Source organism: Cavia porcellus, unplaced genomic scaffold, assembly GCF_034190915.1.
Source record: "Cavia porcellus strain 051 isolate PalLab524CR breed Dunkin Hartley unplaced genomic scaffold, mCavPor4.1 scaffold_13, whole genome shotgun sequence".
NCBI classification, from domain to species: Eukaryota; Metazoa; Chordata; class Mammalia; order Rodentia; family Caviidae; genus Cavia; species Cavia porcellus.
The window spans coordinates 39880349-39893340 of NW_026947496.1; the positions used below are offsets into that span (position 1 = coordinate 39880349).

General features: G+C 38.0%; 1 protein-coding gene across 2 annotated transcripts in view; it reads right to left on the minus strand.

The window, feature by feature from the left end:
• Adarb2 (adenosine deaminase RNA specific B2 (inactive)) overlaps nucleotides 1-12992 on the minus strand; it is a 521674-nt gene that overhangs the window by 114895 nt on the left and 393787 nt on the right. The window lies entirely within an intron of this gene.

Here is a 12992-nt window from a genome sequence, read left to right on the forward strand (position 1 = left end):
GTGTATTTGTGGTTTTTGTCTTATTTTCCTTCTATACAAACTATCTATCTAAACAATAAGAAAACACACTGATTGAATAGTGTCCCTCTGAAATTTATGCTCATCTCCAGCCTCAGAATATGAACTTATTTGGAAATACAGCAATTCCCTCTCATCTGCGTCTACTTTCCGTTCAGTTACCCACAGTCAATTGAAAAAGTTAAATGAAAACTCCCAGAAATGATTAATTCTTATGATTTAAATAGCTTATGATTATTTTAATTTATTGTTAGTTATTGTGGTCAGTCTCTCCCTGTGCCTAATTTGTAAAGTAACCTAATTTGTACAGTAACCAGTTTACTGTAGTTGTGCGTATAGAGCAAAATCACTGTATATACAGGGTTTGGCAGTACATGGAGGTTTGGGCATTGACCGGGGTATTGGAGTGTTATTGACTGTGGATAAGCAGTGATTAATGAAGGGCCTCTGCAGACAATTAATATGAGATATATAAATGAAATCATTCTGACTTTAGAGGAATCCCTGAGTCCAGTGACTTGTGTTTTTGTAATAGAAAGGAGAGGAAGACTTGGGCATTGTTTCACTGTTTTACAGAAAGCACGAATGGCCGCTGTGCATTGCTTTTAATTTGTTTCTTCCTTACGGCCTGAGACTCAACAGGTCTAAAGTCAACCAGAGACAAACTTAAGTTTTATCACATTCTATTATTTAAAAATATCTCTAACAAGCAAATTTTTAGCAATTTACTGTCTGTCTGTTTTATGTACTTGGTGACAGCTATACTATAGCGGTTGATCATTGATAAAATGGATCTTGTCGGGCCTTCAGCTGCTGACCCCTTCAGAGATCTCTGACCCAGGCACTCCCAGCTGGTGGATGAGTCATATCACTAAGTGAGTGAGGGAGTGACGTGAGCCCTCTCTTCCCCACGGAATTCCCTTACCCTGCTTGTATAAACCTTTCAGAACAATCTCAGCTATGAGGGACTTCCTTCACTTTCAAACCTATTGAAGTACAGCCCAAGTTCAGTTTTTGTGTGCTTCTGCTACCTGGTGGTCACCTCTTTTCTTTGATAACCGATAGTCACACCTTTTACCCAAACTGACCCCCCTCAGTCCCACTCTGAACACTTTGCATCCCATAAAAGAGGAATGAAGTGTGTAGTGCTTGAGTTTCACTTTTACTTCCCAGATGTCTAAAGAAAATTCTTCCCTTTTTGAGTGGTTTGGGGATTGTTTTTCTCAGGAGAATGATTAGGGTAACCTCTGAAATAGTCTCTACTTCTATCTTATCTCTAAACCCTCTTAGTTTTGCCTCTAGGTTAAATTTTCTCAAATGTAACAGAATGTCATCTATAGGTCACACCCATCAAAGGGTGCCCTTGTGACACAAGGTGACTCTTCCACTTTTGCCCTCCTTGTCCCTGCAGTCTAGCCATTCCCTGCAACTCCTCAGGCTCCTTTCTGCCCGTCATGGGCTTCGCCCACCTCCATATCTGCAGCCCGCAACACTGGTAACCCTGTACTCACCCCCCCAAAAATAGTTCAGCTCCACTTCCTGGAAGGCTGGCTCAGGCAGATGCTACCTCTTCCACTAATCAATTCCCCTTCATGTGCACACCTACAATGTGTTAAAAATAACTTTCTGATGCTACTTGTCATATGTCATAACTTGTTTATTCGTTCAATAAATATTTACTGAATACTTATTCAAAATAAGATTTTAAGTGTCACCCTGAAGGCGGCAATTGTGTCTTTTTCATTTGTCAATTCCCTGACTATAAATACTTACTGAAAACATCTTTGAGTGGGAATCAGAACACACTAGTGTGGGCAGGCTCTGTCGTGTACCATCTCTGTGGCTTTGGATACTAATTTGTCCTTTGCTTGAGGCTTTTTTTCTCACATATGAAATTTATGTAATGATACTTGTTCTATCATTTTGATGCAGTCACTATATCAAAGGAGGCAGAAATATAGACGAAGAGGTTTAGTAGACGGTAAACCAGAATGTACTAGTGAAAATGTTTTTATCAGCAGGTTTTACATGGCCTCACATAAGTGTTTTACATGTAAAACATGTTCATGCTCATGAGAGTTCCTTTGATCACTCTGGCCAGATCAGTGTGTCTTCTTTTTAAAAATTACCACATTTAAGTGATAATGCTCAAGTACCCAGGTACACCGTATCTTTTGGAAGGCTTGTTCCTCTTGGTAAAATAATGAGTAATTATGAAATGTTTCTTTGTTGATTTGTTTCTATGAAATTACAACACAACAGTTTAACAGGCCTATAGATTTATGGACACCATGTGTACTGATTTTAAAGAAGATGAGTGAGCTGAGTTATTTATATAGTTGCATTAAAAAATCAAATATAGAAATGACAATGTTGAGTGTTCATAGACATGAGAAAAAGTAAATGGCTAAGCAGAGGTTATCAACTCTGGCTGCCACCAACAGAGGAGGATAGCTGTCTTCATATAGGTGAATTACAATTGAACTGATAAATTTCACAACCAAAACTTTATATATGCTACTAAATAATGCCTATAAGAATATAGCACCCACCATAGACTCATCAAGAAAGTCAGCTTTATACAGACATCTTTGCCCTGTCTTATTTTCTTCCCCTTCTCTCTCTCCTCTCTCCCCTCAGAGTTCATTAGATTGGCTGATTGAATAATAAGGTGACTAATTGAAATCTAGAGCAAATATCAGGTAACCTTGTGAAGTCCTTAAGTAATTCTGGTGGTTTATTTCCTATCATTCCTGAATTTTATACTAACAACTCTGGTATAATCCTACCAGGTATTTAATTTTTCAAAGTAGACTTTATATTTTAGAGAAGTTTTAAGTTCACAACAAAATTGTGCATGACAGAGAGATTTCCCACACACCCTGCCTCTACACACGTACGGCCTCCCCTGCTAGCAGTGTCCTGCACCAGGTGCTACATCTGCTCCCATTGTTCCTCAGCTGTGGTGCAAAATCACCACTCTGAGTCCATGGTCTACACTGGGGTTCACCATTGGTGTTGTAGATCTATGGATTTGCACAAATGAATAATGATACATATATAGCATTATACAGAATGATTTTACTGCTCCCTCCACAGGTCTTCTGAGCTCCGCCTTCTCAGGGCTCCTTCCTCTTAACCCCTGGAAACCCCTGATCTTTCCAGTGTCTCCACTGCTTTGCCTTTTCCAGACCGTAGTCCTGTGCAGGTAGAATGATACAGTGCATCATCTTTTCAGTTTGGCTTTTTACCACTTACTGATACGCAGTTAAGTTTACATCATGCTTTTAAATACTTGATAGCTGATACATTCTTAGTACTGAATCACATTCCATTGTCTATTTTTTTTTTTTGTCGTTTTCCTTTTTATCGGTACCAGGGATCGAACTCACGACTGCCTACATCCAAGGCAGGCACTTATGCCGCTGAGCTAAATCCCCAGCCCCTCCATTGTCTAAATTACCACAGTTTGTACAACCCTTCGTCTGCTAAAGGATTATCTTATTTCTAAATTTAAGCAATTGTAAATAAAGCTGCTATAAACATATATTTATGTTTGTGTGTGTGTGCATAAATTTTCAACTCCTTTGGGTGAACACCAGACAATGTGGTTGCCAAATTACATGGTCAGAGTATGTGTTTTGCTTTATAGGAAACTGTCAAACTGTTTTCCAAAGTGGCTGTGCCATGTGCATTGCCATCAGCAATGGATAAGAACGCCTCAGTCAGCGTTGTCAGAGCTCTGGATTTTGGTCACTCTAATAGGTGTGTCCTGGCATCTGTTGTTTCAATTTTATTTTTAGGTAGCTTATCTCTGATCATATAATTTAGTTTTGTTGGTGATGACCAGGGTAGGGAACCCTTGAACTACAGATTATTTTTTTCTCTTAAAAGGACAGGTTAGATAAAGAGAGGGAATACATATTCTTCTCCAGAGTTTTATTTATATGTCTCAGTCCTAATTAATTAATTAATTGTTTATTTCCCTTTTTTATCTTGAGAGAGGATCTCACTAAGCTGCTAAATTCTGTAGGTGAGGCTCAGACTTGTGATCCTCCTGACTCAGCCTCCCAGACTACTGGGACTCAGTAGTCTTATGTGCCACTGTGCTTGCCCAGATATGGTTTCCTATGAGTTGATTTTTTGCAAGAATCAAATTCCTTCAGACTCATGATAGATTTTTCTATTGAAAAAAACCAGGCAGTTACTTTTTCATTAGTAGATGTTTGCAGTATGTAAAGTTTATGTCTTGTATGCAGGTGGTACACGTGCAAAACAGCTCTTAAGTCCCTTTTGATCCTCTTTCTCTCCCCTGTCTCCATCTCTTGATCCTATTCCAATTTGAGGAATGTCTGTTTATGTACTTCCTATTATCTATCTTTCATTTTTTGCTTTATTTATAATTTTATTTTATGCTTTGTTTACAATCTCATATAAGAGAAACCATAGATATTAAGTTTATGTGTCTGATTTAGTTCATTTAACCTGTGGTCTCAAGATAAATCTACTTTTCCTACAAATGACTCTAGTTTATCTTTCTTTATGACAGAGTAGTACTCCACTGTGTATGAATATCAGATTTTCTTTTTTCATTTGTTTTTATCCATTTATACATATAGGCTGTTTCCAAGATTTAACTATTTTTAAGTAGTCAAATTTACTCTTCTGCTATAAAAATGGGTATACATGGATCACTGTGATACTTCAGTCTGTAGCTCTTTTAGGAAGATATCTAATGAGGAATAGTGGGTCAAATGGAGTTTCTTGCTTCAGGTTTTTGAGGAATCTCTCTATGGATTTCAATAGTAGTACAGAAATTCAATTATATATATATATAAAGATTGGCACGATGGCAATATTTGTTGTTATTGAATTTCTAGATCATGATGGGTGGATGGAATCTCAGTGTTATTTTAATTTGCATGTCTCTAATTGCCAGTGATGTTTAGGATTACTTTATGTATTTATTTGCCAATTCTATTTCTTCCGTGAAGTGTCTCTTCATTCCACATGTCCATTTTTCAATTGGCATTGTATTTTTGAGTGTCTAATTATTTGAGTTCTTTATACATTCCAGATATTAGTTCTCCATATGAGGTATAGTTGACAAAAGTTTTCCCCCATTTTGTAGATTTTGTTGTTTCTTTTGCTGTTTAGACACTTTTTAATTTGGTACAATCCCATTTGTTGATTCTTGGTAACATTTGCTGTGCAACCATGGTTCTGTTCAGAAACTCCTTGCCTATGCGTATGACCTCAAGAGTTTTACCTATTGTATCTTCCAGCAGATTAAATGTTTCTGTTTTAACATTTAATATTTTTTTTTTGTATAGGTATCGATCTCAGGACCTCCTGCTTGCCAGGCAGGCACTTATGCTGCTGAGTTAAATCCCCAGCCAGCATTTAATCTTTTGATCCATTTTTATTTTAATATGTGTGAGAGTTATAGATCTAGATTCAATCTTCTGCATGTATATACCTAATTTTCCCAACACCATTTACTGAATAAGCTAAGTATCTCACAGTATATGTTTTTGGTCCTTTTGTCAAAGATCAAATAGTTGAATGTGCTTGTTTCTGCATCTTCTACTTTTGATATTTTGATTGAGATTTCATTGAATTTGTACATCAATTTTGTAAGTATAGCCATTTTGACTGTATTAGTTTTGCCTATCTAGGAATAGGGATAGTTTTCCGTTTTTTGATGTCATCTTTGATTTTCTTTTGCAGAGTACTGTGATTTTGCCTTTCACTTAGTAAGGATAATTCCTAAGTGTTTAATTTTTCTTGGTGCAATTGTGAATGGTATTTTTTTCCTGACTTCTTTCTGAGGGAGTTCATTATTAGTGTATGCTATTGATCTTTTTGTGTTGACTTTGTATCCTGCTACATTACTAAATCTGCTTATGAATTCTAGAAGCCTTTTGGTGGATTTTTGGGATCTTCTATGTAGAAGATCATGTTATATGCAAATAATGAATATTTAGCTTTTTTCCTTATCTAATTGCTCTTGATAATGTTTCAAGTACTGTGTTAAAAAGGAGTATGGCATTTTAAAATAGATATTTGAACTAACTAAGGCCATCCCAGTGACAATACATTCTAGATGTCTTAGTGTGCTGGATTATGGGTATTTGTGCTTGGGGAGTGATGTTGTGGGTGTTTCTGAGGTTGTCTTTACAGAGTTCAGTACTCCATGATGAATAGATACTGATTTTCACCTTGGAACATGAACTTGATTAAAAAAAAATACCGTTGATGACCATTGTGAGTTTGACTTCAAGGGGATATATCTAGTTATTTTTCTTGTTGCTGGGACAAAATACCCAACACTCACAAATTGAAGGAAAGGCTTTGGCTCACAGTTTGTAAAGGTTTTAGTCCATAATCAGCAGGTTCTAAGAAAAGGCAGCACGGCAGAGGGGCATGGCAGAGGAGAAACAGTCTATGGCAGTGCAGACAGGAAGCTGCATTCTTCCTCCTGCTTTCCCTTTGATTCTATCCAGGCAACATGCCAATTGGTTGGTCCCACCATACCCAGCATGGGGCTTCCCATCATCCACATTCAGAATGATAGTAAACAAATCAGTGGACTAATCAAATTATCACATACCCATCATCCACACCCAGAATGATACTAAACAAATCAGTGGATTAATCCAATTATCACACACCCATCATCCAGTATCACACACTTACAATCCATCCATTACCAAATATCCACACCTGTAGGCATATGAGTCTTTGGGAGGGACATCTAGATATAAGCTATAATGGGATTCCTGAGTATTTAATATTATTTCTGATCAGTGATTATAGTCTAGTATCCTCAATATACAGTAGATCATAGTTTGGTTTCTTATGAAAAAAATCTTTTTTAGCTTTCCCTGTGCTGGTTGTGCACAAGACACTTTGAAGACCATAAACAAGGAAAAGTGATTCTGTAACACTTGTGGGTTGGTGTGGTGGAGCAATTTTGTGGCAAAATTGCTGCCATCAACAGTAAAATTCTTTGTGACTTTGTGAAACAGACCAGAACAAATTATTATTATTCCAACAACAACAGCAACAGCAACAGCAACAGCAAGAAAGATTTCAGTGAAACTGCACATTATCCTTGTTCTTTTCACATGCACATCCATGGTGTGAGATCTGGCAAAGCAGGTTGAACTGCTGAGCTGTGGTCTTCAGAGCTTGGCTTTCGGCTGGCTCTGCTCAAGAAATCAGCCCGGGTGTGGCCTGGCCAGGACAGAGCTACACTTCCTTTCCAAAGCCCTGATCTCCTTGTTTCCCACTCATTTTATTATGGTCCTGTTATGTGGCCTCACATCACACTTTGATCGCCCTTGAGTTTCTAGCTCTGCAGAAGGTTGCTGGCCTACCTTTGGATATCTCCTTTCACTTGGACTTTCCAGCACCACATTTTCTATCTTTTGGGTTCTGGCTGAATCTCATTTCTCTTGTTTCTGTTCTCTCTGTAATTTAGGGTATTCCCTTGTTTTATTCCCACTCTCCTGTCTTTACTTCAACCCACTACTCAGTCCTTCATTTCACCAAAGTCTCTACCATTTCCTGCTCATTCATTTATTCATTAATTCATTCACTTATTCTGCAAATGTTTAATGTTAATTTTGGGCTAAGCAGTAGGCAACATAAAAATAGTATATGGTTTAGTCATCATGCTGGATAAGAAACTCGATGATGTTTACTCTTATACAGCAGAATGATTTCTGATTTCCAAAAAACACTGTGATGAGAAACTCTACCAGATGCTGACATTTACCAGTTCTAGATAAGCAGGCTCCAGCGGTGCAGTTTCTACATTAGAAGGTACACTCTTCTGATAAACTGTGGAGATATTAGGAAAGATGAAAAAATGCCTTTTCACTCTCTCTCTGTGTACATGTATGGTTGACTATAAATAACTTTCCTCAAATGAGAGAAGATAAAGTAAAGAGAAATCCAACTAAAGTCACTATAGAAGAAGTGATGGGATCTGCACCACATTAATATATGAACTGAGCCAGATATCTATGAAAAACTGATTCTGTGCCAAACACTGGTGCAAGATTTGGAATGTTATTGAAGTCCATTCAGGGCTAGCCTTCTTGGTACTTCTGTGTGTAATTCTAAGGTTAGGACAGAGATAAGTCGGACAGCAGAGCATCAAAAGTAGGTGGGAGGTGTCTCTGGGTAGGTTGACCTCTCTTGGATATTCAACTCCAATTCTGTTTCCCCTTTCACTTTTATTTTTACTTTGTGGAGCAGAAGATTAAACCTAAGGATTTTGCATCAGGCTACAGCCCAAGACCATTTTTTAAATTTTTCAGAGAGGCTCTCATTAACTGCTAAGTTGCCCAGCCAAGACTCAAACTTGTGATTTCCCTGCCTTAGTTTCCCAGAGTGTTAGGATTACAGGCATGCACCACCATGCCTGGCTTCCTCTTTATCTTGACTTTCATTTTGTGGAGGAAGAGACACAGAGGAAGCAGACTTGTAGGGACAGTAAATAGCTTTTAGTTCCTTGGATAAAATAAATTGAGCCTAACATTCGAACACAATATTAAATTATATGACATTGACATCTTTTTGACCTACAAAAATGGAAATTTCATCTACTTCAACATAAAATGAGTACTTTTGAGTAAATGAGGATTTTAGTTATTCAGATAATATCTACCATGGTCTATCAATGATCTAGATATAGCTGTAAGCAAATGAAAAGTAAAACAAACGTAACAATTCAAGAGTGAAGAAGTCGAGTTGTAAAAAAGAAGAGTAATCCTGAAGCTTAATTTATACATCTGAATTTAAATCCTAGCATTGTCTATACAATTATGTGACCTTCAGCAAGTAATACAATCTATCCAAATACCATTTCCATAGTGTATGCCTCCTGGAGCTGTGAGCTTGTGTCTAGTGGGCGTGCTCTGGTTGGTGTGACCGTGGCACTGGGTACAGCCCATTCCACCAGCTGGAAAGGCCAGAGTGCTAGATATCTTGTTGCTGATGCCAATATTATTGTTTCTGCTGCTGCATTTATTGTTGTTGTTTGCTTGTTTGTTCTGAGACAGGGTCTTGCCATGTAATCCTGGCCTCAAACTCACAATCTCCCTTCCTCAGCTTCCTAAGTGCTGGAATTATAGACATATACCACCATAGTCATTGGTGGTGGTTTTTGATTTGGCTCTTTTAAAATTTTGATATGGTAGATTGAACCCAGGAGCATATTACCACTGAACTATAGCCCTAACCATTTTTAATTTTATTTTGAGGTAGTTTCCCTAAATTGCCTTGGCTGTCCTTATGTGATCCTCCTGCCTCCTTCTTCCAAGTAGTTGGAAATACAGGTGTGTGTAATGTTGCTCCACCTGCTAGATCTGGGGCCATGGTAGTATGATCCACTCGAGGTGTCTCCCATTTTGGGGCAGGGATACAGTGGAGATGCAGTTGTGGAGATAATGTGTTTTAGACAACCTCTGAACGAATGCAATACAATCTTAGCAAGTTTTTCTGGAAGATGGAAGAAAAGGATGCCTGAAGTTTTTGTAATTTAATATGGATTTTTACATTCCTCAATCTGTGTAGGTTTGGACACAAAGAGTTCAGTGAAGACATAAAATGGCTTGGGACACCTCTCTGTGTACCTCTCCTATGATGCAGACAAAGATCTTAAGTGAGAGAAGGAAACTGTGACAGTTCCTACGTTTCCCCCCCAAGATGGCCCTTTTTTTTCTTCTGACAGCCTCAGTTCCCTCTCCTAACCCTCATCACTAAACTACATACTCATTCTTCAATAAGGTGCTCAAACCAGGATCTCTGCCCTGAGTTGATGGAAGCTCTTAAATGAAGCTCTTTCTGGAACCAACAGGCCGAATCATAAGCCTTCCTGCAAATTTAAGTGTAATTTAAGAACTGGAAGAAATTATTGACTCACGGTCCTAATCCTCTGAGAGTTTCTGTACTCACTCCAGTGAGCAGCTGCAATCCTCCTTGGTATCTGTGAACTCTGGATTGGATTCTTAATTACCAGAATCGAATTTCTTGTTCATAGGTACTACCTGAGTAGCATCTGTCGCTCAAATAAACTCATGTGAAAATAAAGTATTAAAATCAATAATTTGTCTTCGAAGTGAAATGGGATGGAAAAATAACTTTTCAGCTTGCCTGTTCTTGGATTCCCAAGCAGCAGGTTTTTGCTGATGCGCTGATCTTTGGCTTTGCTTCATGTTTTTCCAGAACTGTCTATACATAGGGTAATGGGTCTACACATAGGCTGACTGACTGAGCATGAATGTGAGCAGTTTCTGCTTGGATGTGGTGGGCTGCATTTTGGTTGTGCATTTTATGGGAACAAAATCAATAGTATTAATTCTTGGAGCAGCTAAGATACCAGTACCCCAGGAGATACCTGTGTGTGATCACACCTCCGGGTCAAGGTGAACAATGGCTAGCTGCCAGGTTGGCCTGGGACAGCAGCTCCGTGTTGTGATTGGAAGGCTAGTTTCTGTGAAACAGATTTCAATATCACCTTAGTTTTATATTTTGGACATCTCTTCCTCCAGCTCTTTTTCTGGTCATCATGAGAAAAGCTGTTTATTAGTTGCTTATTTGAAAACTTTATGACAGGCACTGCAATGAGCATTTTACAAACAATGCCTTTCACAATGGCATCAAGAAAAATGACATACGTAGGAATCAATCTAAGAAAGTAAAACACTTTTACATTGAAAACTACAGTGCTCTGAAAAAGATCAAAGAGGATATCATAAAATGGAAAGATATTCCTTATTCTTGGATAACTAGAACCAATATAGCAAAAATGGCCATACTTCCAAAACTGTTTTACAGATTTAATGTAATCCCAGTAAAAATATCAATAACACAAACAATCCTAACATTCATATGGACACACAAGAAACCTAGAATAGTAAAAGTAGTTCCAGGTAACAAAAGCAAGTTAGAGGCCGTCACAATCTCTGACTTGAAATGATAGTACAAAGCTACTATGGGAGACAAAAACCCCAAAACTAAAAACAAACAAACTGATGCTGACAAAGAAAAAAAAACCTAAAACCAACCAACCAACCAAACAAACCAGACCTGAGGATCAATGGAACGGAATGAGATGTAGAAATAACCAAACACACTCAGTCATTTTATCTTTGATGAAAGGGCCAAATACCTTCACTGGAAGAAATATAGCCTCTGTAATAAATGGTGCTGGGAAAACTGGCTGTCCACATGCTGAAGATTAAAATGAGACCCATGTTTCTCACCATGCACTAAGCCAATCAAAATGGATTAATGATCTAAATAATAAAACAGATATATTCAGTCTTGTGAAAGAGAGAATAGGTAGAACTCTTGAAGACACTGGTGTAGGCAAAGACTTCACCAACAAAATCTTGATTGCACTTCCTTGATTGCAAAGAATCCACAATTGGAACCGTATCATATTAAAAAACTTTTGCACAGCAAAAGAACCACCAGAGTGAAGAGACAACCCACAGAATGGAAAAAGATTTTTGCCATCTACATATTAGACAAAGGAATAATATCTAGAATATATAAAGAACTAAAAAACAGCTCATCCCTCAAATTTAAAGACCCACTCCAAAAATGGGCACCTGAAATTAACAGACACGTCTCAGCTGAATAAATACAAATGGCAAATAAATATAGGAAAAAAGGTTCAGCATCACTGGTCATTGAAGAAATGAAAATTAAAGCAATGCTGAGATTCTATCTCACTCCAAAAAAGAATACCTATCAAGAAATCAACCAAGAATCAATTCCGCTAATGCTATAAAGGAATAAAGGAATCTTTCTCCACTGTTGATGGTAGTGTAGACTGGTGCAACCACTGTGGAAATCAGCGTAGAGATTCCTCAAAAAACTAAAATTGAAAGTTTCATTTGATCCAGTTGTGCCCCTTCTTGGTATCTTCCTGAAAGAATTTAAATCACCATACCACTGTGATATATGCCTACCTATAGCAGCGCAATTTTTAATAGGGAGATCTTGGAAATAGCCCAAATGCCCATCAACTGATGAGTGAATAAAGAAAATGCAGTTTTTATAATCACTGGAGTATTACTGAGCCATAAAGAAGGATAAACTTGAGACATTTCTAGGTAAATGACTGCACCCTGAGACCATACCTTTAAGTGAAATTAAGCGTTAAACATGTATGTTTAAATAGCACATTGTTTCTGCTGTGTGAGAAACTGAAAGTATAAAAAAGGACCAAAATGGATGATAGACATTGGAAAGTAAGATGACAATGTTCAAATGGGAAGGGGAACAAGGGAGAGGGGAGAAGGAAGGGAAGGAAGAGAAGAGAATAAGGATAAACATAAAGAATGAAAGGAAAACAATAGAAAAAATTTTGTTAATGGAGAGGGGAAGAAGGATGAAAAAGCAGGAAATGAAACGGGAAAAAAGGAAGAATCAGGATACATTATGACAGGTGCAAAGTCCTTACGATGAATGGGATCATTGTGTATGTCAAAAGTACATCAATAAAATTAATTTAAAAGGAAGAGAAAACTTATTACAGCAAAAGATGCACTGACCTAATACCCTTCGAAACACTCCCCATGCTTCAAACACACTCCACCATTCTTGTCACTTTCTAAAGCAGTTCTGGAAGTCCTCTTTTGTGAGTGTTTTTAATTACACTGCTATGATCAAAGCTGGGGTCATTTCTTCAAATCTTCCACAAACTTTTGATGAGGGCTTAGTGAGGGCCAGGTGGAGGTGGAGGTGGTACGTATGAGTCCAGGGAGCTTCAGCGTCTTTCTGTGTAGGAAAGGGCTCACTGTGGAGGGCAACTTTGGGGAGAAGGCATGAGGCAATGGCCCTTTCTAGCTCCAGGTCAACTCAAGGGTGGGACCTGAAATTCTGAAAGATCTACTTTAATCCCTGTGGCCCAAGGCCTTTTCTCTTGTCTCCCATGGCATGGTTGGCTG